The sequence below is a fragment of the Rattus norvegicus genome, chromosome 6 (assembly GCF_036323735.1).
Source record: "Rattus norvegicus strain BN/NHsdMcwi chromosome 6, GRCr8, whole genome shotgun sequence".
In the NCBI taxonomy this organism is placed as follows: Eukaryota; Metazoa; Chordata; class Mammalia; order Rodentia; family Muridae; genus Rattus; species Rattus norvegicus.
In genome coordinates, this window is record NC_086024.1 from 44268251 (window position 1) to 44274462 (window position 6212).

A 6212-nucleotide genomic window follows, 5' to 3' on the forward strand; every position below is an offset into this window, starting at 1 on the left:
GGTTCCCAGGTTCCTAATGTGCAAATAGCCATTGTTAGACTGCTCGGTGCATATGGTGTAAGCCAACCTAATGTTTTCCTTTTAAATGTTCATTCTTTCAGTTCTCTTCCTCTAGAAAACCTTAATCTACTACCTGTGGTTTCTGCTCTATGCAAAGTCATCTGCTTTACCTGTCAGCATCATTTAGTATGGATAGTATCTGGCTGGAAACTCGGGGTGATTTTCTTCATGGCTATGTGTCTGGGCTGATGGGCTGGCAGCCAGCTACTTCATGTGCTTTCCTCATGGTCCATTATCCCACCCCACAGGAGTCACCATGAACAGCTCAGCAAGCAGTTTGTGTGAAATAAGGTTTTGAAATATCAAGTTTCAGTTTTCTCTGTGATACGAGGGTCTAACAATGTCACTTAAGGAGATGTCAAGGTATGTTAGTTCTTAGCATACTGAAAACTGGACAGCTTTGGACAGCAGAAATTTATGATCTCAAAGTTCTCAGTCAAGGGGGTGACAGGCTAAGCTCAACCTACTGATTCTCAGGCAGTACCCTTCCTGGCATCTTCTAGCTTCCTTTCCATAGCTTCGGGTGTTCCTTGGCTTGCATCAGTACCACTGCTGCCTCTCTTTCTACCCTAAGGTTCTCTGTATACATCTGTATTTCTCCCTTATCTTCTAAGATGACTGGTCTCATTGGTTAGGAGAGGCCATAATTAAGCATAGCTTTCTAACTTGTTTCTATATATGGAGTCTCTCTTCCCCAGTAAAGGTCACATTTGAGGGTATCATTTGAGAGACATAATTCAAAGCATAGTACTAGGTGTTGGGGTTCACTGTGTGAAAGTGTGTCTCTGTTCTTGCTCACCTACCTAAGGCATTCTCTGATTGGCTTTAATAAAAAATCTAATGGCCAATTAGCTGGGCAGGAAGTGGAAGATGAGCCTTCCTGGAAGGGAGAGGGTAACTCTGGGAAGAATAAGGGAGGCCTTTTTGCCAAGAGACATGGGAGGAGATGGACAGAATCACAGGCCGGGAAGGCATAGCTAGCCACATGACTGGATGGAGCTAGGCGGCTGGGTTAACAAAGATGGGCTACTTGAGAGTCTGCCCAGCTAAAGCCTAAGTCTCCGAGATAATAAAAGGTCTCTGTGTGATTATTTGGGAAAAAAAAACTGATGAAGGAATAATTGCCACCATATTAAGTTCCAGCATTAATTAATATATACAGAATTTTAATAATCATTTAATTCAACTAGGAAACACTATGACTTTTAAGTAAAGGAGAGTTATAGGTTCTTCACTTTCTATCTGTTCACAGGCATGTAGGAACAGCAGATACAAGATAGATGAAGAGAGATTGAGATGGTTCTTAGAGGTTCTGTCAAGCCTCATCTGGCTCTGTGGTCCACTAAAAATAAGGTGAGATGAACAGCTTAAATGACTTCGTGTTGTGGGTCTGTTTTGTTGTTGTGGTTGTTGTTGTTGGTGGTGGTGGTGGTGGTGGTGGTGGTGGTGGTGGTGGTTAAAATGTTAATTTCAGTACCCAAAAGCAATAGTATGGCTAACAGATCTGTGGATACAGAGACATTTGCCAGAATTCACACAGAATAGTAACTTACAAGGTTAGTTAACTCATCGTAGTTACTTATTTCATGACACAAAACAGGCTCAACAGTGAAGTGTCTTACAGGACATACATATTGTCCTTGCATTACAAACCACATTGTCTCTTCTAGGTCTGCTGAAGCCTTCATTCCCACAGTGATGGAATTTGGAGATGTGACCTCAAGCACTGACTAGCTCGTGAACGTGGAGCTTGCATGAGAGTAGGGATAGTGTCCTTTCCGTCTTTTCCATTTAAGGAAGTAGCAAGAAGGCAAGTGTCTGAGAGTTAGAAAGAGGTAGTCATCAGCAACCAAATCTCCATCCTGACCCTGGACTTCCCAGGCTTGAGACCTTGAGAGGGATGTTGTTCTATCTTCCAGAGTACACCTATCACTAGGTTTTGTTTGTTTGTTTGTTTGATTGATTGATTGTTTGGCTATTTCTTCTGTGGGATTTTACTAGGATTACATAACTCCCTGACCTGTGGGAATTTTTTTTATGGGATGATGAGTTGCCCATGACAGAAAAGAGGAGAAACATCTTGTGCAATGGGAATGTTCCCTTGGCCTATTGGCTTTGGGGGATTCCACAGAGGTCCAAAACTCTAAGCCTTCCTGCAGATTTAAGAACTTAAAAAACCCTGTGGCTTTTAAGTGGCTGTTGTGTTACCAGGTTTTTTGTTTTTGTTTTATGGAGAAGTTACTTTTTGCCAACACCTGTTAAAGGCTATCAAGTTATAGACAGCAGCTAGAGGAACATTCGGCCAACATCAGAGAGTAGCTCTGGGCAGAAGGCTTCAGTTGTCCCTTTAGCTTGTCTAAATTCACAGGATGGCACTGACTGACAGAAGGAAAAGGACAGATTGTCTCTAGAGTTGGGAGAGCAGAGACTCACCTTGCCATTCTGTATACCAAATGCTATGAGATCTGTGGGGGCTCTGGCATAGTGGGAGCAGTCAAGACAAGGAGAGAGGAGGGTAGGAGAGAGACGATTGCTGCTCTCTTCTGTGGTGGGTGAGCTGATTCGAGCAGGGAGGGCTGCCACTGCTTGAACTGGGAGGGGAAGCTCGACCACCACTGCTGCTCTGGAGTTGGCCAGCCAAGATGCTGCACAGAGCATATAGGGGCTCAGCTAGCAGGTGAGGTATGGTGACTAGGTCAAGGTCACTGGGCAGGAGGTGACTGATCTGGGTCAAGGCAGTTTCCAGTGGAGAAAACTTCAGGGAGAACTCTCTTCCCCAGCTCTTATATGACAGAAGCTCTCAGACAATCCTTGATGGAGTAATTCTATTACCTTATTCCTACTGGGTAGGGTCTTACATACACTTGTGGCTAAGTTGGGGTCTGAGAGCAGATGTTTTCTATTGACTTGGTATGAGATGATAGGGATATCTTATCTGCATGTGGAGGGGCTTGGGGTGATGCCCCTACATGACTGATTTCGATGAACCTCTCCATGGGGTGTTGTGGTCACATAATAGGGGCCTGGTCGGGGGAGGTGAAGCACCTACCATCCTCTGGTATGAGGTGCCAGGGCTTCCAAACCGACCCGACCTCACCAAGTTTCCTGGCACAGTCCACTGCTGCACATAAGCACAATGCTTGGTTTTTGGCTTCACCAGCAGTGTAGGTGCAGACACATTTCTCTTTGGGGAGACAATAAGACATGTGTTCCAAGACTCCCGCCCAAATCTGGTTGGATTACAATCAAGTTCAGGGAAAGGCAGGGACTTAACTTCCCCTCTGTTTTAGTCCCTCATCTGGAAGCTATAGTAAGTAAGCTTGTAGTGCATGTGAGTGGAGAGAAGAGGCTCCCCTGTCTTAGTAGTTAAATGATAGTACCAAAGGGTCAGTATGGAACCATTATAGGAGTTGGGATCCCTGAAATCAAATGTACCCTTTGTCTTTTGATTTTCTATATGGCTTCCTTCCATTCATTTGATTTCTTGAGTGCAATTCATCTATGCAACTTGCCTTTAAATGTACCTTTAAAGACTATATATTTATGGAGAAGGTGCTGCCTTTGATTTTTACCTTCTCTCCATCTCTAGATGGACATTGCTCAGGGTTTGGTTCCCTATAGTGATATCACATGCAGCTGGGGATTTAATCGTACAGATTAAAATTAAAAACACCTGACAAGGTCTTTGTATGGGTTCAGTGTGCATTTTAGCCTATGAAGCTGACTGTCCTGGCCTTTCTTTACTGTTGAGACATGAGCAATGACCAGACTTGCTTGCAGGGAAACATCGGAAAGCCACAGACGATGAGTAAGGATACCTAAAGGCATCTATGAGTAACTACCATTCATAATTATTACGGATTAACACTTGACATCCACTGAACGTTGGCCACAAAGCTTGCCACTCACAAGGATGGCCTGGCCAAGAAGCCCATGGTAGAAAGGTCCTTGTACGGTAGAGAGACTTGTGTTGGTGACAAGAAGGGCTGATGTTGTGGAGGGCTCTCCACTTTCAAGAACCTATATTTTTGAAGCTCCAGTTCACCCTGTATCTTCTGTTCACTGAGTAACTCTGATCTTTCAGAGGCCTAGCTCTCTCTGAACCTTGGCTACTTTATAAAGAAAAAGGAATGTTAAGGAATTGGGCTTGATCAGTGGTTTTCAACCACATCTTAGTCTGTTCAACTCCTGTAGCAAAGTACTTTACACTATAATATATAAATAAGAATAATTTCTAACAGTTCCCAAGGTTGAGAAGACCACATACAAGGTATAAACAGATTCTGAGTTTGGGGAATGTGTTTACTACTTCAAGAGTGGATCTCCTTTCAGATCCTTACATGGGGCTGCCTTAAACCTCTTTCATAAAAGAACTAATTTATCATGAGAGTGAAACTCATGTCTTAATCCCTCCCCTAAAGACAGCACTTCTTAACATGGATCTTTAAGGAGCACAAACATTCACAAAAGTAAAACATTTGGTTTCCAACTACCTAGGTCTACATTAGAACTCGACATGGAATGTTGGTCCAAGAAGTCTTTTTTGGTCGCAGTAGGCAGTCATGGTCATTGTAACCCTCTTCCTTCTCCTCAGAGATACTCAATTCTGACACCACTCCTCAGTCAAAAGAACTTTGTGTTTGTTGCTCTTGTTGATAAAAAGGTTCCCATTCTATCCTGACACAGCACTAAGTCCTTGAAACACCTCAAGATCCCATTGGTCCTAATAAAATTAAGGTGACTTTCCTAGCCATAGCTAATTTGAAGACAAGGATCCAGAGCATGGGCCTGCCATCATCCATGCCTCTACCCTTAGTCCTCTGTATCCCAGGATTTTTATTCTGGTCCAATGGGGTGAATCATATATCCATAGGTGTTATATCAAAAAGTGTTAGAATAAAAGTTTTCTGCTGGCGAAATCTTCAGAAATGGTGTGTGTGTGTGTGTGTGTGTGTGTGTGTGTGTGTGTGTGTGTGCGCACGCGCGCGTATGTGTGACCTTGCTGAGCCTAAGTTTCCATAGAGGTAGAAGCTCATTTTATAGAGGCCAAGAATGTGTGCCAGACAGACACTCAGCATCCCCAGCAGCTACCTATGCAATAATTTGATATAACACAATTCAAACGAGCATTCGTTGGGCAAAAGGCCCCGTTTCTGTTTAATCACAGGCAGTGGGAGAGCAGCAAAATTGGATCAGCCTATATGTAGCCCTGCAAGTGCCTCCAGGCTGTCTTCTAATGACATGAATCTTAGAGCCCTGAGAAGGGGAGAAAACTTAGCTTATGTCATGTGGCATAAATTACATAGCCATGAGCAGTTATTTAGTGACTGACTGCATCCTTCCAGTGTGGTCAGACTCCGGGCCAGCTGCTGTCCAGGTGCTGAGGACATAGGGGTGATGCCTTCCAATTGTGAGCAATCTGAAATTAGAAAACTGCTCCCCTTGTCTTGAAAGTGTCTACGCCAGTCATGTCCTTACATATATTATAAATGCATCTTTGGGAGGACACTGATGTTCTCTTCAACCAGATGACAGTGTTGTAACTCAAATATGGGTCTTAATACTTCACACAGGGTTCCCTCTGTATATTTCTGCTGTTTCTCTTATCTTCTCATCTAATTTTTTCACAGTGCCTCACCTCCCCTCTCAGAATACCTTCCGAATGACCTGAACAGGTAGGATCCCAGCATAGAAAGCTTATGTCTATGAATCTCATATGCAGCCCCATTTACTACCTCCCCACAACCCACCCCAGCCACACCTTTTCTCATGCTCCATCTGTTGGCTCTCTATGATATAAAGTAAAGACATCATATGGGGTGTCTTGGATTAAGAGTGAACCTCTATGGGTTATCATGCTGTTCTGATCAAGGTAATCAATAGACAATTACCTCAAAACCTTATCTAGCATTGGAAATCTACGCATCTCAGAGAACGGTATGGGTCAATATCAGTTGCTGGGAATTGGGTCTTCTTGGATACTTGGATTTAAGTTGTACAAGGTATGGCTTTTCACAGAAAATCACATGGGAGAAGGTACTAAGTTGTAGAGTAACACAGATAATTCTGCTATGATCATTGCACTCTCTGAGAGCCTCTGGGCTCTGACATCACAGGCTGTCAAAAGGCTTGAGACTAAACAGATGTACGGA